The following is a 26,835-nucleotide window of genomic DNA, read 5'->3' on the forward strand; positions in this document are numbered from 1 at the left end:
TCATAGGTTTTCACATCAAGAGGAACTGTATTCAAGGAATTGAACCCATGGAGCCTCAGCCATACCTGGACATGATTTAGATGACAAGACCCTGCACCTCAAATGTGAGACTGATTTCATAATTTGACGAGTCTTCTATGGAGGCTGGAGTGATGCAGTCATGAGAGGAATGTAAACAGTTTGTAGCCAAAGAAGAACCATGGAAATATGAAAACATGGACAGAAATTATTTGACATTTTAGTAGGGACTATGTCCCCACTTTTTGAATACTGTGACTTTGACCTACAGAGTACAGTGGAGTGATTCTGCAGAATTAGAATGACTAGCATCAGGAAATCTACTCACAACACATCCAACAATGGTGTAAATGATCAGACCCCTAGTTTAGATTGTATAGACTAATAGCAGGAACTAAGGATGAGACTAAATGTACCTTCCTTTCTGTGCTAACAATTCTGGGGCAAAATAGAGCTTATTGTCTCCTGTTAACCAATACTGAGGCCAGGCAAAAGTAACTACTTGGCTACTTACTCTAGAAAATATCTGCTCTTGGAAGAAACAAGTTAACCCAACTGTTTTATTCTATTTTCTGCTGCTATAACAGAACAGAACAGACTGAATAATTTAAGAAAAGCTTATTTGGCTCACAGTTCTGGAGGCTGACAAGCCCAAGGGTCATCCTGCAGGAGAAGGGTGGAAGGCAGAAGAAAGCACAAGAGACAGAGAGAAATCAGGACAAACTCCTTTTTGTAAAAAACCCACTTCCATGATGACTGCATTAGTCCATTCATGAAGGCCAAGTCCTCATGAGCTAATCACCTCTTCAAGGCCCCATGGCAATTAAATCTCAACAGGAATTTCCGAGGGGACATTCAAATGATAGCAGCACTAACCGAAGAAAGACTAACAACATGTTCATCAAGACTTCCATCAAGACTTCCATAATATTGTGTCTACCCACACAAAGCTAATATTTCATAACCCTTTAGACACCCCAACTAATTCTCCATGCTATGGTCTGAATGTCTGTGTCCCCCCTCAAATCCATATGTTGAAAACTCATCAACAATGTAATGGTATTTGGAGATCAGTCTTTTGGGAGGTGATGGAGTCATGAGGGCTCCACCCTCATGAATGGGATTAGTACTCTTATGAAAAGAGACCCTAGAGAGCTGCTTTCCCTTCTACCATGTGAGACACAGCAAGAAATTTCCCTTTATGAATCAGGGAACAGTCCCTTACTAGACACAGAATATGCCAGTGCTTTGATCTTGGATTTCCTAGCCTTTAGAATTGTGAGAAATAAATTGCTGCTGTTTATAAACCACTTAGTTTATAGTAATTTATTGTAGCAGCCCAAATGGAGTAAGATATTCAACCTTTTATTAGTAAGATTATTCATCTAAGCCCCTGAAATTGCGTAAATACTTTCCCTGATGTCTCCTTTTTGAGACACTATTAAGGCTTTGTCAAGGTAGTGGTCTGTTTTAATATAATAAACCAGTTTGTTTTTTTAAAAAAATCAATAGGTTTTGTTGGTGGTCTTTTTGGGGAGTTGACAGTCAACATTACCTTACCAAGATCAACTGTCTCTGATTATTAACTTACTCTGAAAGGTATTGACATACATTTATCCAGGGATATGTTGATTGAGTGGATGAGCTGAATCTCCTAAATGCTCCACATGGGTATTTTAAGGCTCAGAGTCAAGGCATTTTCCTAACATAACATGGCAGCATTAAATGACATGTCTCTAGTGTGTTCCTATTCCACACCACACATTTGTGGACTTAAGGCTGTAAACATTATCTGTGTCATTATAATCACATTTTTCTGTCTATTCTAACTCATAATTCATAGGATGTGCCTGGAAACAGGACCTATATTTAACAATAATACCTACATAAAAATACTCCGCTATTGCAACTTGTATGGTCACAAAACAATAATCTTCTGTAGACAAAGTAAATGGCCAGATTTTTTAAGATAAGAAGAGTTACAGAATACACATAGTAACTTAAAGCACACATACATATACACACATTCACACATACTTTTTCTTTGTTGCTTACATCACAGGCAGATTTGTTACAGTGTTCTTTTGGGCATTTTTGTTTGGGAAATCTCCGTAGGGAAAGGTTTTTTAATGGGTGAGAATAAATGAGAGATAGACTGCATAAACCTGAAAGTTTTAAGGTCTTTCAATTATATTAAAATGGAGCTGTAACATTTAAGTGTTCTCAGAATGCAAAATCGGAGCCACAATTGGATATAAAATCATTGAGGAAAAGTGTACAGCAGCCATCACCAGGGCTCAGAGCCTGCACGCAGTTATGCAAAGAAGCTTTGGGCTTGATGGCCTTGCCCCATAGTCTGACATAATCTGATTAGGCTCGAATTTCTCAAAGGTTGCTAATTTGGTAGTGAGAATTCGTTCATACCTCTCTTGAATTGTACCTTCACAGTCTCTTAAGAGATGCTCACATGTTATTCTGACTCATGGCAGCATAAAGAGGACTGGTCCCTCTTAGTCATGGATAGAGGAACCTGGTGAACTTCAGGTGCTGTTATTGCTGAGAAGGGAGGCATATTCTTTGAAGAACAAGCTTAACAGTGATTACAAAACAAGCAACTCAAAATTGTTTCCACCTATGACAATAGCTCTATTCCTCTGAAAAGTTTGTTCTGGTGTCTGATGGTGCCACTCGCTGCCAGCAGGGCTGGTTGCTGTGAGAAGGCAGCAGTGGGCAGGCCTCAAGGTGCCCGCAGAGGTTTCCATGGCCCGGCTTGACTAGCTCTACCACTGAGGCCCACGGCATCCACACCATCCGTGCCCTGTCTCTGAGGCTCCCGGGCCCAGTGCATGTGCCTGACCTACTGCTCCTCAGTGGGGCTCAGGAGCCCTGATTTTAATACTTCAGAAAAAAAAAAAACCTCACAAACAAAGCAAAATAACATAGAAAAAACAATAAACATACTCTACTTGTGTGCGGTGACTGACTCTCATTTAGCTTGATTTACTCAATTTATTCATATCAATTAATTGGATAATGAGTCACCAGCAGTCTTTAGGTTTTGCAGAACCATTATCCTCATTTCCTAATTTACTTCAAGGAAAATGATGTATGTAAACATTTTCTCAAATACTGGAGAGAATATTCATTTCTCAACACAAATAAATCACTATTTTTTCAGTCCAACTCCCATGTCAAAATATGCAAATGTTTTGTGAAATCCTTTCAGGACCTTTGTCTAGTTCTACCTCCCCTCCCCTGACCCCTAACACTGTATTGAGGTGCTCCTTCTAAGATGCAAATCTGACTCCCCCAGGCTCAATTCCAGCCTTAAAAGCCTTCACAGCTTTCTGTTACCTCCAGGAGAGAATCCTAAATGTCCTCCCTGCTGTGGATCTGTCTACCACTTGGCACCCAACTCCAAGCTCTGGCACTTTTCTGACCTGCATTTTCTCCCCTTACCTCCTGGCTGTTTGAGAAATTGCCCCCCTTGTTTGTATTGTTTTCCAGCACCTGTTCTCCTCTCACATGTCTAGTGGCCAGTCAAATGTTCCCTTGAGTCTCAATTTTTCTTAGAAGCAGTCCCAGATTATCTCTTGCTCAATGTTTCTTGGTAGTCTAGGCGTCACTCTTCTGAGATCCTCTCTCAGAACTGCCACACTAGGTGGCCATCATTGACTAGTTCTCCATCTCTCCCTTTTCATAAGAAGCTCTTCCAGGGTAGGAACTATCTTTCATCTGAGAACACCCAGAGGTGCCACCAGTGCCAGGCACACAGGGGGCTCTCACCTTCTCTGTTGAGTGAACTGACTAAATACATAAATCCTTTACAAGTAATGTACTCTCTTAGAGGGGGATGCTGCCCGTCTTCCTACTCTTGGGGAAACTTCTGTGCCATCAAAGTTCAGATATTTCAAAGTCAGCACTTTTAGGACACAATATTCCATTGGAGTCTAGAAACCCATAAGTTAGTGACAGGCTTTCAAGATAAAGTTTGCCTTTTCAGCAGCCCAGTCATTCTAGAACACCACTGGCTCCTGGTAAAGGGGCACAAGATGATTGTCCTTTTCTTTTTCAGTGAATCTTCATTAATTTAACAAATAATTTTTTGAGCATAGACTATGTGCCTGGCAATGGGGATTCAATAATGAACAAGATATATGTGATCTGTCCTCATCAAGTTAAAATAGATCATGGGAGTCAAATATTCTCAAACAAATGACTAGTGAATTTCGGTCAGTTGGAATAAAAGTTATGAAGAGGTGCAGAGTGCCTTCGTAGAATCATGAGCCACATTTCTTTGTTTTAAGAAAATATTTTATGAAATTCAGTTTGATCTGTGGAGGCAGTAAGACTTCTCTAAGAAAGGCCTAGGAGTTTAAGGATGGTGGATGGCAAAATGAATTTAGGAACCACATGCACAGAAGCCTGCAAGAGAGAAGAATGGAAAGAAGGCCACTATCACTGGGGAGTGATGAGTAAGGAGGAAAGGACATGAGAGTGGAGAGGGGAGGCAGGGTCTGGGTGATGCCCCTTTGTGACCACTTGCTGACTCGCTGATATTTCAAGCCTCTGTTACCTTTGCAACTAAGTCTTATAGATTTAATTCATAGGGATATGGAAAGCCTCTGAAGATTTGCAGCAGGTGGTTTCCAAGTTTGCATTATGCTCTTTTTAAAGTATCACTCTGGCTATTTTGTGGAGAATAGTTTGGAGAGAGGCAGCCGTGGCAGTCTGCAAGTCATCATGGCAGAAAATTCACATAGGCAGCATCTGTGAACATGCCAGTGATTGTTCGTCTACAGTAGGACTCTCCGTCCTGGCTTCCTCAGTGACTTGTTGCATGGTTCTTACTCTAGAGGTAACTCAGTAGCTGAGAGCCAAGCACCAGAGCCCCATGAGGGGAAGTGGATCCATCTCACATTGGGTTCCTGGTATCCAAGGCTTAGTCGTTTACCTACCTGGCCCTGGCATTGTTTGCCAAAGAGGATATCATAGGATGTCATTGAGCCACACATGAAGAGACATTTTGAGGTCCTAGAGCTGATGGTACAGGTTGAATATCCTTTATCTGAAATGCTTGGGAACAGAAGTGTTTTAGATTTTGGATTTTTCCGAAGTTTTGAATATTTGCATTATATATTTATTAGGTGAAGCTTCCTAATCCAAAAATCCAAAATCTGAAATGCTTCAATGAACATTTCCTTTGAGTGTCATGGCAGTGCTCAAAAAGTTTCAGGTTTTGGATTTCAGATTTTTGGATTTGGAATACTTAACCTGAATCTACAATTTAAAAGATGTTTAATAATCAAGCAAATCCTACTTTGGACAATTAGACTTGACTTATATAACCCTTCTTATATTTAGGTGGCTAACTTGTTCTGATGAAAACTTGGGAATTGACTGGAAAGAGATATCATCGAGTGACCCCTGATAACTGCAAATTTCTAAAAGAAGGGAAATATGTATTTTTTATCTCCTGAGTGGTAGAGCCTTTGTTCACCTTTGTGTCTCTCTGCACCTAGAAATGCCTGGCACTTAGTAGGTCCTCAATAAATAGAATGCCTTATAGCATAGTTGTTAAAGAGCTGAAGTTTTACTAGCAAAGGAGAATTCAAGTCCTGAATCTACTACTTTTCTGCAGTTTCTTGGACAAGTTAATTAACCTTCCCAATCCTCAAATATTTATCAGCAAGATAATGATTAAAGGCAATATTCTCTGCTTAGTGCCTAGAAGATATGAAGGACCCAATATATATTTGTTCTTATTATTAATGTTTATTGAATGCATAAATCAATTCATGATGAAACAAACCACTTTATGAAACTGGGGGTAAAAAAGAGCAAAATGTGCTAAATTTAGGAGCTCATCATTTTTAATAAGCTTTTCAATGTTTGCAGTTGTTCTGCTTCTGGAATAAGATTGAATATATTTTATATATTAATTTATATATACATAAAATACATACATATATATCCATTTATATATACATTGTTATACATAACAATGAGTCTTGTGGTCATTAGGATATAGCCTGGATGAAAGCTCAAGTATGTGTCTATGGCTTGCCAAAGTCTTCTGGAGGAGCTGAACTTTTGTTGTCTAGACACAGTTATGGAATATTTGTGTGGCCATGGCTTTGGAATAGTGATGTGATTCAGTTGAACCTGGACATAGGGGTCCAGTCAAGTACAAAGGTATTTGCCCAGCATAAAGAAAGTGGAGATTGTGGGAGGTACATATTATGAGTTTGAGTGCACATCTGGTTAAAATGATTTTTGGAAGTATTTCAAAGTCAAATACAATAGTTTTATGTAATATATTGTTATTTTCTACTTTGGTGTAGATAAACTGGATGATTCAGTAAAGCAATTTAGCCTGAATTTCCTGAAGAGAAGACTAGTCATTAAAATTTGAGATTATTGCACTATTCTGACATCTGAGTCATTTCTGAAGATGGATTTTGCTTACAGCCTCGTGTATATTCTGTTATTAATGTTTTGTATCTGCTTTCCGTAGGTTTCTAAAACTATATAGTTTCAAATTTTACAAACTAAGCCAAATAAAATAAAATCGCCCATAATCCCACCATTTTAACACAGGCCTGGCCAATATTAGCTTTTTGGTATACTTATTTTTAAGTCTATTTTTCTGTCCGCACTTTTTATTTACTTGTAGTCATTGTGCACATACAAATTTATATTCTTCTGTCTTTTTACTTAGCATTTATTATAAACATTTTCTCATATTATCTCATAGATATCATAAGTATCATTTTATTATTTATTATTCTTGTCAAATTAGAATTTATACCCATTAAAATATACATGGTACAAAATAGTTGTAAATCAGAGTTGTACCTTAATTTCTAAAGCCAGCGTATCTGTCAAAAATAACTTTTAGGTGAATTATTCTTAAGGTTTCTTTAAAAATTATAAAATAGGCATATGAAACACTAACTCTTTCTTAGTCAATGTTTTTATATAACCCTTAATTAATTTTTCAATTTCTTCCCCAAGGATGTTGACAAAGTCATATCATGTATTTATCTGATTATAGAACATTTTAAATTATATTCACAGGAGAAACTTTAAGAGTATGCACATGTTTTCCACAAGTTTTCATTAAGAAATTTTCGTTATTGAAGGCATGATTCTATCTACTTCCAGGAGCTAAAGATCATTGAGAGAAATGGCTGGCATAATTGCCAGTATTATTTAACTCTTTAAATCTCTGTCTCTTCCTCTTTCCCTCCCTTTCTGGTAAAGTTAATTTGTGTGAGTTAAATTGAAGTACCAGGCAACTGTGTCCTTGAAAATATTGCTTACCTTTCCACTCTCTCTCCTTACCTGAATGCCAAAGGTAATTATCTTTAAACATTTTTAGTGCATTAGCCTGTCATTTAAAGTCCTAACATCTATTCCATAAATATTTAAGGGTCTAACAACTAGTTGAACAACCAATATGCTCTTAATAAAGTAAAGTTTGCACATGCAATGAATGGCTCACTTAAAGAGTATCAATAATGACTATAATAATAACACACAGTTCCTGAAGGTTTATTCTATCAGGTTCTGGTTTAATCACTTTACATACATTATTTTATGTCATCTCAGCAATGACCTAATGAGGTAGATATGATTGTGAGAGGTTAGTAACTTGCTCAACATCATGGAGCCAATAACTGGTACAGCTGGGTCCACAAACCCTGTGTGTATGGCTTCAAAGAGCAGTGTGCCAACCACTGCTATGAATATCACTGCACACTTAATAATATGCTGCTATCGCTATTTCTTGATTTAGAATTCTTTTATTGACTCTTTGCTATTAAATTTGAGTAATTAAATTTGCTTATACTCCTAGGGTGACCAACGGGTCCAGGCTTGCCTGGACTTTTCTCTGTATCCCAAAAAATGAGTCAATCTAGAGCAAACTGCCTCTTGACAGGTCTGCTTCACATTCTAAGTTATTTTAATAGTTCTAATTATTAACCTGCAGTTACTGTTAACTGACAGTTCTGCTCAGAAATTAAAATATACTTGCATATCAATTTAAAATATACTTAAATGCCTATTAAATATATTTAAAATATATTATAATATACTGAGGTACCTACATAATAACCTTTTTATAGATGTTAATATCTTGTTTTCCATATACAAAGGAGTGTATTTTCATGCAGTGCTCTTCCTCGTTCCTCTTCCTCTCACTTCCGGACTGTTCCAGCTATGTATGTATGTCGTGTACTTTCTGTTCCGTATAGCTGAAATTCGGTCTTCTAAACTTTGTGTAGTCTTTGATTTTAAAAATGGAAAACTTGTAAATAGCACTTGCAAGATTATGAGTCAGTAAATGATACTCATTTTTCAAGTTAAGTGACTGAACACCTAGACAAGGAAATGTCACTGTTCCCAAGCCTGTTCCATTTTTGGCGGTTTGTTCCTTAAAAGAGTTTGTTTCTTGAAGCCTCAAAGTCAAGTGAAAGACCATTTTCTCTGTTGGTTAATTTTTCAAATTGTGCTATATTTCCAGTTGCTTCCTATTTGGAAAATTATTTTATTGCTCAAATTTTTGTTTTTGTTTTCTCCGGAATTTCTAATCATCTTTCTTTTGTTGTTGTTGTTGGCAAAAGAAGTATGTGCCTCTCTCAAGCTATCACTAATATCTTGTAGCTTTGTAAACAATTATCTACTGAATGGAATTAATTATGTTCCTCATGAGGATATTACGGTTCTGACTAGGCAAATTGCATCCTCAGTGCACTGCCCAGCACAGCTTTCCTCCTGGAACTATGCTTGAAGTTCTTCTGGATTTGTTTCCACTGTTGGTTTGTTTTTTACTTTGCATTTTGTTCCTATGATTGCATCCTTTTTTTCATTTTGCTGGAGTCTATCTCCAGGTAATATTTTTAGAACATGCACATGGAGATAAACATTTCTTATTTCTTGACTAGCTTAAAAAGTTTTATTTTCACCTCCCCCTCTGACACTTTTAATTGACAGTTTGAATGAGAATGAAATCTAAATTCAAAAACAGCTTTCTCCAGAACTGTGAAGACATTACTTCCTCATGGTTGATAAGACGTCCCAGGACAATATAATTATTCCTTTTTAAATAGCCTTGTTTTTGCTGCCTTCCCACCCTCCGTACTGATATTATTTTCATCTAATGTGATTTTCCTGTTTGATCTCCAAATATGCTTATGTTTTTGTGTGTTTTTAAGTGTCATTTTGCTTAAAGAGCTTGACGGGGCTGTACACACTCACACACACACACACACACACACAATTATTTTTGTCAATCAGTACAAAATGTTCACTAAAGTTTTCTTTTAGTGAGATCTTGTTCCAGAGGACTATTCCCATTCCTGGTTTCACTTACTATTCTAAATTAAATCCATGCCTTCATTTTCTATTCTTTCATCTGTGTCTATGTACCCTTGTGGGTTTATTTATACATTCAATTTCAATATGTATTTCATGACTATTCCACTACTACTGGCAAGGTGCTCTATTTTCTTTCCCTTTATGTACCATACCTTTTCAAAGCATTTGGAAGGATACTAATCATTCAACTTCTCATGACATTTTTGATGAGTGATATAAAGTAAGTAGAAAGAGATGTCTTTCAAGTGAAGAGACAGAAGCTTTTTTAAAAAAAGCATGTGAATGTTTTTTAATAAGATTTCTCTTACACTCTTCCCCATATCTTCACAATTTTTCTCTAGTAATGACATGGATATAAAGGCTCTCCTAGATGTATCAATTTTAAAAGAATACTTACATTGTGAAATTGGAATGGCCTGGAGCAATGCCTTTATTTCCTTGTCAAATCTCATAAACTGAAAAGGTATTAAAGAAATGGTGTTGGGGACTTTGAGAGAAGAGAGTCTTCTTTTTTGATTCTCTTTCTTCCTATTCCCCCAACACTGCACTGTTGGGCATGAGACTGCCACAGAGGTTGGTCTTTGAACAGTCAGGCAAGTGATTGTCCCGTTCCAAAGACATGCTTGAAGTGGATGCTCTGAGAGAGCACTGGCTTCCTCACAGAAAAGAGAATCGGCCATTCTGCCATATTGGAATTGGGTATTGGCATCTGCTAGTACTAAAGCCACAAAATTTTTCTTACAGAATGGGAAAGAAAATGTGTCTGTAACTCTCATGAGATGGTAAGGAATCTGATACATTAAACAATAATAATAATAACTACTGCTAATAATAATAATTATGGCAAACTCCACTAAACACTATTAGGTACCAGCAATGATGCTGAATACTTTACATATATTATTTCACATAATTCTTACAATAATATTATGGTGTTAGTGGCTATTATAGTCTCTACTTTATATAGAGAGAAAATATGGTTTAGAGAAGTTGATATACTTGCACAAGGGCACAGTTAAGTGATGCAGCCAAGATTCAAATTGAAGTCATTGGACCACAGAATCTGATCCCATAAGCATTATGATTGTCACTTGCAAATGCTACCTACTGTTTGTCCAACTAGTTCACAGAAGAATTTTTTAGAAAAAAAATTTTTCAATAAAAAGATTTATGCCACGAATTAGACAATCAAGCATCAGATTATAACTCTATTTTGCTCAGAAAGCCAAAACAAACAAACAAAAAGAAAACAATAACAAAAAATTAAAAAATAAATCTTTCCTCAGCGTTTTTTTATATAAAATCTGACAATAGCTGTGATCCTTCCAACCTTTGGATATCTTAATAGGTAAGGATGGCTGTAGGTATTTTTACTTTTGAAGGTCTTCTCACTCCAAATTATACCATATGTCTTTTAATGTACTTATATCCCATGCTCAATTTCTCAATTTAATCTCCGCATAACAATATAAGACTTGAATTTAGGAGCAGTTGAACAATGAGTTCACTAAGTAGTTTACATGTTATATTTCACAGACATTTAATTAGATTAATTTTCATTTTGTTCAGAAGAAGTTTTTTTAGCTAAAATTTGTAATCAATACATGTTTTTCAGACTCAAATATGTTTATACACCCATGCACAGCTCATAGGATTAAGTCTATAGGAAGAAGAGGTAAAAACAGGAACTTTAATGGAGGATAGGGTTAAGGGGTGTAGGTGACAGTCTGCTATAGTTGCAAGAGCAGTAGATTCAGAAGTAGGTAATCAGGGATCCAATTACAGCTCCACCATTTCCTAGTGGAAACTTTGGAAAATCATTTAACCTTCTCTGGTCCTTACTTCCTCTGCTTAAAATGAAAGGTAAATACTCAAACTATTAGAATGATAGTTACATATATAATTTGAAGCTATTGATTTTTTTAATCAATAAAATATTTATTGAGGCTTACTAACCACCAGATATTGGTCTAATGTTGGGATGTAGCAATGAATGAGGACCACAAAAGAGCTTGCCCTCTTGGACCTTTTATTGTAGGGGAGAAAACATGAATCAATACTGTATATGCACTCAGGTAGTAATAAGGCCCATGAAGAAAAATGAAGTAAGTGCAGGAGATAGGGAATGAAAAGAGCCTTTGTTTTAGATAGATGGCTTTAAGAGTCCTCTTTGAGGAGATGACATTTAGTCCAACTATGTATGCCCAACATTTCCTGGAGAAGAAGAAAGAATATGAAGGTTGGAAGCAGTGAGGGGGTGTTATGGCAGCATGACACAGACATGACAAAGATGTTTCTAGAACTTCATGCCATTTCCCTGATTCCCTCGTCTGGCTCTGTTCTGAGTGCTTAGGAACTAAAATAGCACAGAATCCCATGTGGTGTCCATATTCTCTTTAAGAAATGTGTTATGAAATTACAGTCCTGTGCAAAAGAGTCTTTTATAAAAAAGTTTACCTGATGCAAATTCAAATCTGTGAATTTACTGTAAATGCCAATCTAAGTTTGCAGTAAATTATTATGGAAGACATGAAGTAATACATAATAAAACTGAAAAAGACTTGAAGTGATGATTTTACTTACCTCTTACCGTACAGTGGTATAGTAGATAAAATGTCATCAGCCCTATTTTACAGACCGTGCCCAAGGTCACATGGATAATGAGCGGGAGAGGAGTCCTGATCCTGGCCGCACCCCAGCACAGAGCATTCGCCTTGGCACAGTCGCTGCTTTTCAAAACACATACTTTGGTTTTATATTCAGACTTTTACAAAATCTGTGCATCACTGTGAACATGGGTCACAACCAGGATGTTTCCCTAAAGGAATCAAACAATGCTTTTGCTAATCAATGTTTGTATGAGAGCTCTAGCCAATGAGCAGAGGTGGCAGAGATAAGGGGAGAAAGGGCCTAGACTCAGGGGTCCTCAAACTTTTAAACAGGGGGCCAGTTCACTGTCCCTCAGACCATTGGAGGGCTGCTGGAGAGCGCGGTGCACATTCCACACATGCACACTGTGGGCCTGGGAGGGTCGGCTGCTAAGCAGGACAGGCAGTGGTGGCAAAAACACCTGGCTGGCTGGATAAATGTCCTCAGAGGGCCCATATGGCCTGCATGCCATAGTTTGAGGACCCCTGGCTAGGTCCTCCAGGAGCAAAAAAGAGAATGAAAGTATAACAGTGACAAAAATCATACCTGGATAAATACCCAGATTATGTTTCTCTTCTCATTTCCCCTAAGGAAAATTCTGGCATTGAACACTTGACATTTCTTCATTCTCAGTTTCTTAACTTTATTTTGAGCCTCAGTGTGGAAAGAAAGAGAGAAGCTAGAAGATTTGTACTGGAAAGAAGAGGAGAAAGTATGACTAGTGGTTTGTAACCCTGGCTAGACATTAAAATCACTCAGGGAAATTTGAAAAATCCCAATGCCTAGGCAGTACACCAGAACAATTACAGTCCTGCACTACTTAACAATGGGGATAGATTTGTTCTGAGAAAGGTGGTGTTGGGCAATTTCACTGTTGTGCAAATTTCATAGAGTATACTTACACAAATGTAGATGGTATAGCCTATTATACACCTAGGCTATATGGTATGGACTTTTTGCTCCTAGGCTACAAATCTGTACAGCATGTTACTGGACTGAACATTGTTGGCAATTATAACACAATGGTAAATACTTGTGTATATAAACATAGAAAAGTTACAGTGAAAATAAGGCATTATGATGTTATGGGACCATCGCTGTATTTGTGGTCTGTCGTTGACCAAGACATCATTATGCAGCTCATAACTGTACTTCAGAAGAAAGCATGCCAGAGAGAGAGAGAGAGAGAGAGAGAGAGAGAGAGAGAGAGAGAGAGAGAGAGAAATTGAGCCAAACTCATCCTTTTTATCAGGAACCCACTCCCATGATAACTAATCCATTCCCATGATAATGACATGAATCCCTTCATGAGGGATTAGGCCCTTTTGACCTAATCACCTCTTAACGTCATACATCTTAATACTGTTACAATGGCAATTAAGTTTCAATATGAGTTTTGGCAGGAGCATTCAAACCATAGCAGCTTGCTAATGGCTAAGGAAGTTGTGAGATCAAGACTGTTTCCTTATATGAGAAGGTGCCACCATGAGGAGCTCCTTCTCTGATCGGCATTTATCATGTTTTTATGGGAGTACAAGGTCCAGTTAGGGGCCGTTTATTTGAAGCAAGATGTAGAAACCTTGTAGAGAGCTCAAAAGAGAGTGACTAAAAATGATTAGCTTAGAAAATGGGTCCTTTGAGGAAAAGCTAAAGAGATTTGGGTTATTAAGCATAAAGAAAAGAATCACGGGAGTTGGGGAGAGTGGTAGGAAAATGAAGACAGTGCATTTTATTTAAATTTCAATTTAAATCATTAGGTACAAAAACTACCCTTCTTAATGCAATTTTTATCAAAGGCCTACTCCTGTAAGTGCATGCTGTTTACCTTGCAGATAGATGCCTTTTTTCCCCCCTCAGAGATATGTTTTATATGTTTTAAAGTAGTAATTTATTTTATCACATTACTGCTGCAATTACCAAAAAAATGGATTTTTTAAAAGAACTTATTAAAATCAACTGAAGCAGAGGCTTTTAAATTCTTTAGGAGAAAAGATGAGTTGCCTCTTAATTCAGAGATGGTTTCCTCCTCATATATTAAGGAGAGAACCACTTCCCTAGATAAGACATGAAAAAATATTTATTTAACCCCAAAATAACAAGCTTTACATAGTATGTGTACATTTGTTTTTGTCAACAAATGTCATCTTTAATTACTTCTCAGCAACGTAAGTGTATATATTTATTATTTTAGTTACACCTGGAAATTATGCTTTTTGAAAAACAAAATAAAATAGACATCACTTAGTCAAGTCAGTGGAAAAAAAGTTGAAGTGTTAAGCTGCATGTTATAGTTAGCCTTGTTCTCCTTTTCCTTTTAATTCCTGTCCTGGGAAAATAGGAGCCTCTTTGTTTTTTCAGTTCCCTAAATGTTTTCTCAATTTAGAACAAATTAGTTCAATGGAAGTAAACATTCTTCCTACACCTGTGAAAAGCTACTGCTGCTCAAAAGTAGAATACTGCTTTAAAGGTCTGAGGTGAATTCAGGTGTTTAAACACCTCTCCCTAGGCTCTTGTATGAGTTTCCTTCAAATCCAAGTAACAAATACTGGTCCTGCGTGGTTCATCTTCTGTCCTCAAGTGCATTCTAGTTGGCTTTGGAGGGGTGTGCTCCAAGTTCCTCCTCCAGTCAGCTCTGCTCAGAAGGGAGCCTAGTAACCCTATAAGGTGCTAACGTGAAAGAAGTTGGAGGTAGTGTAAGGCATCTGAAGACCTATCAGAATATTTTCTTAAAAGTTCATGAATAAATAATACTTTGGAGTATCAGTTCTATGGTAAAAATATAAATTTTGAGCCATCTTGAATAGAAACTCATTTTGCATAAGTTTATTATAATTTACTATTAAGGAACAAGAAAATTCAATAAAATCTCAGGTTATTAAATGACTTTTAAAAAATTAACATTTTAATGCACCCAGAGCTTTTGCAATGTGAAAGAAGAAAATATATGATAAATAAAATGGCAAGTTTTGGTTTACTGGTTTCCAGTGAAAACAATACAAATGGAAAATTATAGTCAAAGCTTAATTAGAGTTTAGATACAAGTCATCTTTTCGTAACTTTATGGGTTAAATGGAGAGCCCTGTCTAAGTGAGTGCTCCATCTCAGCACGTGCTCCATCAAGTGAATGCCCCATCCAAGTGAGTTCCCCATCCTAGTGAATCCGCCATCAAATGTGTGCCCAAAGTGACTGTCCCATCTAAGTGAGTGCTCCATCTAAGTGAATGCCCCATCAAGTAAGTGCCCCATCAAGTGAGTGCTCCATCTGAGTGCCCCATCTAACTGAGTGCCCCATCATGTGAGTGCCCATCAAGTGAGTGCTCCATCAAGTGGGTGCTCCATCAAAGTGAGTGTTTCATCAAAACGAATAGTCCATCAAAGCTCTATCTGAATAAGTAACTGAGTAAAGTTAAAGAATTCACTCAATGCTTTGCAGCTAGTTAGCAGCAGGGCTGGCCAGAATGACAGTTCAGGAACTCACTGGGCATTATTTTTCCTCCAACTTAACACTGTTGCTCCACTAGACACTGCAAACTGTGTACTTTTTTCTCATTAGATTTCAAAGAAATGAGGGATCCTGTGCTTCAACTTGCTATTCCAGGAAGGAGTTTTTGTAGTTGAGCAAGTTAGTTCATACAGCTCTTTGGTATTAACTTCTAAAAGGATTTGATGGTGCTTTCTTCAAGTGGCCCAGAATAGGGCCTAATTTGAGGCTGAATGTCCTGGAATTTTCCTCCCACCCTCATGATGGGGAGATAAAACTGCTTTTTAAAAAATTAATTTATTTATTTTCAACTTTATTGGGGTTAAATGGACAAAAATTACATATACATTCAAAGTGTACAATATGATGTTTTGATGTATGTATATATTGTAAAACGATTATCACAATCAAGTTAACATACCCATCACCTCACATAGTTACTTTTTTTTTTCTTTTTTATTTCAGCATCTATATAGAATTCAGGAAAATCAGTATAGTTACTTTTTATGTGCAGTAAAAATACTTAATATCTATTCTCCTATCAAATATAAAATATAAAGTACATTATTGTTAACAGTAGTCACTATAATACTACACATTAGATCTCCAGAATTTATTCATCTTATAACTGCAAGTCTGTACACTTTGACCCACATTTCTGACTTCCCCTACCCTCTCACCCCTGGTAACCTTTCTACTTTCTGTGTGAAACCATTCTTTGAAGAACAAGCATTAACTTCTTGTTAATGCTGAAAAAACTACAGTGCCCGCGGAGTTAAGGAGCCATTGCAGAGGGCTTTAGCCACTGAATTAGGTGTAAAAAAGTCAATCACAGTCAGTAGTAACTGGCATCCATCTACACTATGGGAGTTATTTTAAATTCACAGAAACAGTAATAAAAATATCTCCTTCCTTGAAATAAATAATTAAAGGTGGATTATTATTTGAAACCTCTTAAACCATCCAGGTTGCACATTTGCAAATTAGTATATTGGTCTGATTTGGGTAGATCATACAAAATAACAGAATCAGATTTTCAATGAGGTTAGGCTGTGTAGTAAGAAAACTGAAGTTAAGGATAAAATCTTCTTGGGGAGAGAAATAAAGATTTCTATCTTAGTGTTTTGAGTGCTTGATAAAAATGTAGAGAATTTTCAAGGCAACTAAATGAACTTGAGTAAGTGCAAGGAACATCACTTATATTTTTGTCATGTTAAATGTTATATATAAAAATTAAGTTATTTATTATTATGGCAATTTATTATTGGCCTTATTTGATTTGATAGACCTTTTCTTCCCCCGATTTCTCTCCTCACAAATACCATCCAATCAATGAACCTATAGGTACTGAACACTTATATTCTCTCATACTGAGAAATTTCTCATTAAGGTATGGACATTAAAGTCCATTAAGATCATCAAAAGTTCACCAGTCCTGTGGTCTGTTTGTGAGATATATATTGTATAGTTAATCTTACAATTATTATATGAATATTTTCTCTAATCTCTCATAGACAAATTGTCATGCCCATAAAAAAGAAAGTGGATCCTAAATTGTGCCTTCTTAGAAACTTTATACTTTCCCCATACTAATAAAGAAGATTGCTTTATAAAGTGGAATAAAAATATGTCATTCAGATTTTTATTTTAAAAACTATTTTGTTATAATTCAGATTATTTTTTAAAGCATTCTCCTTTGATGCCTTTGCTTTCTTATTCAAAATGAAAGAATTTTTTCATCATTGATTCTATTACTTCAAGCCTAGAACCATTCAAATTAATTTTTATATACTATACTCAGTTTAGTAAAATATTTAGTGCTTTTATAATGTTGTAAACCATTAGGCTGTAATTACACTAACACGCTACAGAGACTAATAGTTCTGTTGGAACACAACAATGATGCATGATGGCCTTATTAATATAATAGTCCTGAAACACTAAGAATATTAAAAAAATTAATCATTGTTACAGCCTGTATTTAGTTACAGATTGTAAAAAACTACTTATGATTTTACTACTGTTCTTACGGCCTTATGGAGAGGCCCTAAACAATTTCAGCAAAGCTTCAGAAAGTTTTGAGCGTGGTTTCAGTACACCTTGATGACCTCGCTATAGTTTGGTAAATTTTAAAGCATCAATAATGTTACAAAGAGGAGCCAGACCAACTTCAGTAATTACTTAATGTTGATCTATTGGTTCAAATGTAACACCTCATGGCTACTAGACAGCTTTTTTTTTTTTTTTTTTTTTTTTTTTTTTTTTTTTTTTAAAGACCACAATCTTTTAGATACTAGACAGCTTTTAAACAGACAGATGGATATCAGTGGGAGGTGAACTCTATACCCTAACTTTTTCACTGTCCCCACTAGATTGCAAACTTAGGTCAGGGGACTTTGTGTGGCCTCCCTATCCTGGAGCACCTGACACAGGAAAAGGGCTTAATGAAACATGTGTTGTATGAACAAATGAATGAATGAATGCCCCAAATCCAATACATCAATCACGTCATGCTTTTAGTGAGTATGACTACTGTGTGTTCAATGTCTTCCACTTTTGTTTTTTCTTTCCTACTTCTTCTGCTCTGCAGACTCAGCCACTTTACTTCTCTCCTTCTCTTGACATCTTTCCAGCCAGAGGGTGAAAATAGTAAAACTCTAGGACTTATATTTTGGATAATGAGGGAAGTCTGTGCATCCACTTTTACTTTATAAAAACCATTCACTAGAGTGTCTAGCAGTCTTGAAATTGTTAGTAACGTGGAAATTTTATTCTTAGTTGTAACTTTGCATAATTTTTGCAGGTGGCTAGACTCTGCTCACTATTTACCCTGCCATCTTACTAAACCATATTTTTGGACTCCCTAGCACTACCACCTCCATACAGGTGACCTACTTAATTCTCCAATGGTCTCTTTCTGCTTCTTATCTAAGACTCTTAATCTGCCTTTCTTGTTCTGATTTCACTAAGTTTTGGTTTTGACAGTTTTAGCACACAATATTAGGAAACATCTATTTTTCTAGGAAAGAGAAGCAATTCTTTTTTCTCTCTTTCTCTGTATTTTAGTGCATAGTAACTAATGGGTTTTTTGTTGTTGTTTTTTCTTATTTTAGCTCCTAGAATTCAATACTGTTGACTGATTACCTCTCTAATATTTGGTCATGGTTCTAAATGAAAAAATTAGACCCTGAGAATCTGGAGTTTAAGTATCCTGGGATCCAACAGTGGTTGTGTTGAACATCTATCTTTCTGAATTAATTTTTCTAGAATCATTCTGTAAAATCTATCTACGAACTACTAGTGGCCACTCGTAAGTGAAAGAATTAAATGGCATTGTCTATAAGCCTCTTGATTCCCTCAGAGACACCTGATATGAGGACTTCACTGGTAAGCACAGAGAGAATGCACAATTTTCTGGAAAACAACCTGCCCGTGGATACAAAAGTGTCTATTCAATTATTTAAACACAGAGCATTGAGCTCCTGTTGTTTATAAAGTGCTAAATTGCTGCCAATTAAAAGATAAATAATGATGAATCTAACTATGATCTCATCACCAAGGTCCCTCAGTCCAGGGAAGGAAGGTGGTACATTTCTTAATTTGTAAGATATGTACATTGTGAAAAGTAAAGCCTATTAGTTGGTAGCAGTTTCCTTGAGGTATAATATAGAAATTCAGGATTGGAAGGGATTTCAAATTTAGCTCATCTACTCACACCTAACCTCTTTGACATGTGGCTATACAGTCTTGCCTTAAAAATCACAGGAGATAGGAAATACACTCTATTCCCCTGGGAAGCCTGTTCCAATTTTCTGTCTTAGAGCTCAAACATGCTTTCCTGAAATTTCCACTGTGGATCCTACTTTATTTTATAGGATCCATCCAAGGTTAAATATAACTTATCTTTGTGACAATTCTCAAAGTGTTTGACAATAGTTACGATAATATAACTAATATTATTGAGCAATTTAATATGATGACGTTGTTAAATCCTTTTTATGTGTTAATTTATTTAACTTTCACAATACCTGAAGTAAACATTATTACTCTTATTTTACAGAAGAGGGCATGGAGGCATAAGGAAATTGAGTGAATTGCCTAATATTGCTCCATCAGTGAATGGCGAGATTGAGGTTTCAAGCCAGGCATGGGGTTCCAGAGTACTGCCTCCCTCCCTTCTGAGTTCTTTTCCAAGAGAAATCTTCCTAGGTTTTCCTATGACATGTTTTTAATCCATCATTATCCTATTGCTACTCTCAGAGGGTTTTTTTTTTAATGCAATTTGAAGTGTATCCCCAATGGAGAAAAGAATATTCCAGTTGTTTCCTGATCTACTTGAAGCAGAGTGGAACTCTCACTTCTGTGTACATGGACTTGCTATATTCATCATCGCAGCTCCTGTTTCTTTTCAACCTCATCTCCCAAAGTGTCCTACCCTCTCCATCCCTTTGCATATGCTGTCTAGAATGAACTGTAATTCTGAAAAGAACGCTCTCCATGAACAAACTTCGGTGAGGCTCCTCTGAGCCCTCTTCCTGGCTGGATCCCTGTGTTCAGACTTCCACGTCTGACTTTGCATCATCCAGTCTTAGCACAGTCCTGCTGGGCCAGTGTAGCAAGAATCCCCACCCTCCGCACTTGACCACCCTTGATATCTGGTCAAACTCCATATCCCCCATTCTTGGTATTTTATCTTATTGGCCTGCCTTCAACAAGAATGCTGTCAAGTTGGTTTTGCCAGAATCCTCCCCTCACCCTTCACATTTCCTCTTGTAACTTTCCATTCACTGACCCTGCTCCTTGGCTCACTTTGTCCATGCTGTATTTGGAATTGAGCTCAGTTCTATACTGGCGTCTCTTTCCCCCTATTGCAATGCTATATATGTTATATTGTCTTCATAGCTTTAACTTCTGCCTGGCTCTAACTTTCTTCAGCAGCTCCTTGAATGTGTCCTGTTGATGTGGGTGAGGTGGCCATGGAAGCAGGAATCAAGACATGTTTCCTAGGAGAGATCATGGAAAATCAGGGTTTTGAAAGATGTATATAAAATTCTGGGGGCAGACAATTATGTGTGGGAAGGGAAGGAAGGAGCCCGGTGGGGTGGCTCATGCCTGTAGTCCTAGCACTCTGGGAGGCCAAGGTGGGAGGATAGTTTGAGGTCAGGGGTTCAAGACCAGCCTGAGCAAGAGCAAAACACCATCTCTTTATTTAAATAAAAAGAAAGAGAGAGAGAGAGAGAGAAAGGAAGGAACGGCATTTTAAATAAACAAACAGCCTGTGCAAGGGCATGAGGATGTGAGTCAGCATGAAGGGCTTAAAACAACTGCAAGCATGCCAATATTAGCTGGGCAAGAACTGGTGGAAAGGGGACTAGAACTATGGAGGAGCTTTGATATTGAACTGCTATTACTCTGAGACTCTAGTCCAGCCAATGAGTTTAAGCAGGGTAGAGCCATGATGAGATATGTTAAAAGAAAATTTTCAAAAAAGAGGTAAAATCCTGACTCTGGTACAGATATAAAAATAAATATGTGTTAATAATTTTATTTAACTCATTTACATAGGGAACCAGGCAAATGTTATAACTGGTTTGTGGACGGAAAAATCCAAACTCTGAAATATTTGAAAGAAGTTTATTCTGAGCCAAATTTGAGGATCATGACCCGGAGCCACTCCCAAGAAGCCTCGAGCAAGTAGACTCGATGTGGCTGGGTTGTAGTTTGGTTTGATACATTTCAGGGAGACAGGGGTTACAGGTACAGTCATAAATCAATACGTGGGAGGCATACATTGGTTTGGCCCAAAAAGGTGCAACATCTCAAAGCAGAGGCTTACAGGTTATAGGTGGGTTTAAAGATTCTTTGGCTTTTAATTGGTTAAAGACATGAAGCTTTGTCTAAAGGCTTGGAATGTGTCGACATAAGGAGACTAGTTATCAAAGATAACCCATTAGACATAGATTTGTTGTGTAAGTTGAGGACCTGCAAGTTTGTCTTGCATTCCCTTAGGCCTGTTAATGGGTTACAAAGGATGTCACCAAGAAGAAAGTGGGGCATGATGAGGCATGTCTGACCTCCCTCCTCCTGGCAGACAATTTAGTTTTAGCATATTTTTTTGGCCACAAGGGAGTCCATTCAGTCAGGAGGTGGGTAGGGGGGTGAGCCTAAAATTTTATTTTAGTTCACAGGTTCAAAATAGGATTCAAAGAACAGTCTCATTCAGGAGAGGAATATTGAAATGAATTTACAAATGGAGGCAAAACTGATTTTTCAACAGGGTGGAAGGAAGAATAATTAAATTTCTATTGTAGGGCAGAGGAAGGGCAGAGGAATTTGTAGGACAGAGGAAGAGCAGAGGAATTTTTCCAATTGTCGGGAATTTACTTGGGTGGGGCAATGAGCTAACCGCAAACTTTTGCTTCTGGTCATTGCTTGCTTGCTACACCGCTGTATGGGGAATTATGGGATGAGGTCATTGAAGCACGGGCGACTGGCCCATCAGGCAATAGAGGGCAACCAACCCGCCAATTATTTCAAAAGGCAATAGTGGGCAACCAATCATTTTAAAGATCAACGCATGATCCACTTGTAGTCAGCTCCTGCGCAGCTTGTGCACCATGGGGATAAAAGGCATGCTGTTGTTGTGGTCGGGGTCCTTGCCTGTGAGAGTGGCCACTGCGTTGGTGCTCTGGGGCTTGGACCCTGGCTAGCCAGAAAATAAACCTCCTCTTGTGTGATTGCATCCTCGATGTCTCTGCTTTTCTGTCCGGTGGGGCTGTGGAAGGTCGGTCCCTAACACTATCAGACAGGTCAGAATCTGCATGACTTTAGAGAAAAATTTTACATTGCTATCAGTCACCTAAGATTTGCAGAGTTGTAAAATGTCTCCTCAGACTCAACATCAAAGAAGGAAAAAAGATGTTCTATAAACAATATGTGGTTTTCCATTGGTGTAAATTTTTCCCTACCAATTTGTATTCTAGAAACTTTTCTTTGTGGTCCATGGAGGACGGAACAGAGGAGAACTGAGTGTGTTTTGCTTTATTTTAGGGACCTTTTAAATAGTGCTTGATGTATCATGTTTGTTTGTGGTAGGAAGCATGATAAAAAAATAGGAGAAAGAAATAAGTTTGCAAATCGTTATACTCCTTGCCGTGCCCTTTTGCTTGGTTACATGGCTTACGGGGAATGGGTGCCAATAAAGGAAACTTACACAGGCTCTTGATCCCCTGGAGGTTCACTGGAATCACTGACATGAGGCAGATTGATTAATAGGAGAAAAGCGTGCATATTTATTAAATGTGTATGCACAGGAGACTTCAGAATGAAGACCTAACCCCTCAATGGGGTTCAGAAGCTTATATGCCCATTTTGAGGTTACAGAGAGAATTTGGACTCAAAGCATGGCCAAAACCAGGTTGAGGTGGTAAATCATATTTTCCCAGCAAGACAGGTTGAGAGGAGGGAGAAAGGAAGGGCTTGGCTAGCAAAGGTGGTCTTGTTGGGTAGATGAAACCTCACAGGTAGCAGCCCTCAGAAAGAATAGATGGCAGATGTCTCTTTGTAGACCTTGGAAGTTGTCAAATTCTTAGTTAATCTTACCTAGATCCAGACAATCTGCATTAATGTAGATTCTCCATAGATCTACAGATTGCTCCTGGAAAGACAGACCTATAGGGCCACTTCTGTTTGCTGGCCCTTGGCAGCCATGTCAAAATATGTCAAAGAAATATGTTTTGGGGTAAAATATTTTGATTTCCTTCACACACAACCTTCATGTGTTACTTTGTTCCCTCTCTCTGTCCCAGTTAGTCAATTTAGAGTTGTAAAGGAGGAAAAATAAACTTTTTTTTCTACCCTCCAACGTTTTGTGGTTGGGGCCCTGGAAATTAAACTGTCAAAGGACAGATTAACAAGAAAAAAAGCACAGTTTATTAACACACACAGCATGTATACACCTGGGAGAAATTCAATGAAGTGTAACTCAAAGGGGTGGTTAGAACTTGGTCTTATATAGTATCTCAACAAAGAATGATCAATTTGTAGAAAAGTAACAAAACAAAGAAAAAGAGATTTAGGCTTTTTTGGGGGTGGGAAATGTTAGGAAGGTAAATATGTGGAGAAAATTAGTGGAAGATAAGGGTTGTTTAATAAGGTTAGTGAGGCAGCTTCCTCTCGGTGCCATCTGTGGGCTAATTGTCATTTCTGGTAATTAAAAGCCTAAGCATTGTCTCTTCTTCCTGGTATGGGAGAGAGAGACACTTTTACAAATGGAATTAATGTCCTGCTTTTAGACAGATAGGGGAGGGCAGGGAGCCTTTGTTCTGTGTCTGGTGTTTCTTACTTGCCTTCAACTCAAAATAATTCTTATGTCAAACTGGCATTTTTGAAGGTAGCATTTTTTTTATTACCTACAGAGTCCAAGTCAATGATTCTTGGAATTATTTTATTATTTTAAGGATGGTGAAAGATTTTACAATTTGGCTAACAAAAGAGTGACTAATTCAGCAATTGATAAATATGGAGGGCCATACAAGGAAAGAGAGATTAAAAAAAAAAAGGGGCCGGGCGCTGTGGCTCACGCCTGTAATCCTAGCTCTTGGGAGGCCGAGGCGGGCGGATTGCTCAAGGTCAGGAGTTCAAAACCAGCCTGAGCAAGAGCGAGACCCCGTCTCTACTATAAATAGAAAGAAATTAATTGGCCAACTGATATATATATATAAAAATTAGCCGGGCATGGTGGCGCATGCCTGTAGTCCCAGCTACTCGGGAGGCTGAGGCAGAAGGATCACTCAAGCCCAGGAGATTGAGGTTGCTGTGAGCTAGGCTGACGCCACGGCACTCACTCTAGCCTGGACAACAAAGTGAGACTCTGTCTCAAAAAAAAAAAAAAAAAGGGAAAAACAATACAGAAATTTTTATCTCAAATGCTTTTAGATTTCATTTTTATGTAAAGGAGAAAACTTTCCGTTCCTGTGTTAATCCTTATACATACATTCTTGGGATAGTCCTATTTTCATACGTTGATACAAATCTTGCTTAAATATGTGTCATTTTACTAATGGCATAGTTTCCAATCTGAGGCCTAATCTTTACATGATTTGCCTTAGAAAGTTCCAAAATGTGTTTAAAATACAAAAGCTTCTCTTTGAAGCTATGATTAACTACATACTATACCTCTGGATGAAGCTAGGGTTCTGATCAATATTTAATAATGATTTCATGGTAAGTGGGCGTGTATGCTCATTAGAACAGTAAGTGAGAAAAGGATGCATTTTAATGGAGAATTAACAAATGGAACTCCAGGGCAAGGGATATTTGCTTTAGAGATTTGTTGTAATTTCAAATAAGGTGTCTTAAATATAGCATTCCATGCATTTCTTCTAAATGACAAATTGTGTCCTAGATCTAAAAGTGTTACCATTATTATGATGGATGTGATCTGAGATGAGGTCTGAACAGCTTAAATAAATTAACATTGTGAAAACTTGGCTCAAAACAATTTGGAATGGTGCAGCTTTTAATTCATTCAGACACAAGATGTATTTCCTATGTTCTTAAATTCAGTAGCATAAAAGTCTAGAATTTTAAGTAAAACTTTTAGTAAGTCCTCTACTTTTTTTTCCTCCTTTTTTTTCTCCCATGGGACAAAATTAGCCTCCAGATCTTTTTCCGCTTGGCTACAAATTCTGCCTTGAGAAAATCTTCTTAGACTTAAAGGCAGTGTCCATTGATGAAAAAAAGAATTAGTAGTAACTATTACAATAGTTACTATTGTAACTATTGGCAAACTGGAAGAGCAAGGTTGACTAATCATTAGTAAACAACATGCATTGATGAAAGCTAGTTAATTCAGAAACAGAAAAGTCATATTCTAAGTTAAATCACAAAGAAAATGAAAGGAGAGAAAAAGATTTACAAAGACTGTTGAGAACTGGAATTTGCATTTGTATATTTGTGGACATGTACAATCTAGGTAGAATGAAAATGTTGAAGGTATAGGGAGCAAGGCTCTTGCCCCACTGTGGTCACTTAAAAAAATCACTACATGAGGTAGACTGACTAATAGGAGGAAAAGGATACAAATTTAGTTATTTAACCTGTATTCATGGGAACACTCAGAATGAAGAGTCAATTCCTCAATGGTGTTTAGAAGCTTATATGCCTTTCTGGTAAAATGGGTTATAGGAGGTTTGAAAAGAAGAATCCTACTGAGGGGCAATAAAGGACTGCTAGGGAGGATGAGAGGGTGGGGAACAAAGATTAACTGGTAAATATTTCTCTTTGGAATTTGAATGAGTTACCACAATGTTATTATTTTATTTTATTTTATTATTTTATTATTTGAGACAGAGTCTCACTCTGTCACCCTGGGTAGGGAGCAGTGGCATCATTGTAGCTTACAACTTCATACTCCCAGGCTCAAGAAATCCTCTGGCCTCAGCCTCCCAAGTAGTTGGGACTACAGGCATGTGCCAACACACCCAGCTAATTTTTTCTATTTTTAGTAGAGACAGCGTCTCACTCTTGCTCAGGCTGGTCTCAAACTCCTGAGCTTAAGTGATCCTCCCACGTCAACCTTCCAGAGTGCTAGGATTATAGGTGTGAGCTCCTGCACCTGGCCGACATTATCTTCTTAAAGAGACTGTTCAGGTGTGGTCACATTCCTGGTTTTACAAGGATGGGGTGGGGGAGAACAATTGTTACCCTGGGCAGGTCTTAGGAAGATAAAGAAACTGCAATTTTTTAAGGAGAGTGCCCATGGTGAGAGGTAGGTGAGAGAAAACTTGAGGCTTCTTTGGTCACTCCAGCATCTCAAAATGCCATATGTTAGTGTAAAATATTTCTAATTTCCTTCAGTTCCCACTTTGAAATGAAAACATTTCATATATTAAAAGACAAGCTGATAACTTTAGAGAAATTTGGGTTGAGGTTGTTAGATAGAGATAGACAAAGTGTCAGATTAGTTGTCTATTGTTAGCTCTTGGTGTGCTCTTGGCCAAAAAAATGACCAGACACACCAAAAGCATGGTAAGCATGAAACAAATTTTATTGAGGAAGAGCAAGATAGGTTTATAAAGCAAAAGGAAGATACATATGCCACAGACGACGAACAGGTCCCCTGTCATAGCAAGAGACCCTGGTTATGGTCTGGGGTCCTGGTTTATATTGTCTGGATTGGGCCCTTTTCATGGTTCAGATGTCACCATTGAACCACTTTGAGGTTACTCTAGATCATTTTCCAAACCCTATTGCACCTGGGCTGTCTGGCCCAAGGATTAGGATTTCCCTGCATTCTTTTG

The sequence above is a fragment of the Microcebus murinus genome, chromosome 2 (assembly GCF_040939455.1).
Source record: "Microcebus murinus isolate Inina chromosome 2, M.murinus_Inina_mat1.0, whole genome shotgun sequence".
Taxonomy (NCBI): Eukaryota; Metazoa; Chordata; class Mammalia; order Primates; family Cheirogaleidae; genus Microcebus; species Microcebus murinus.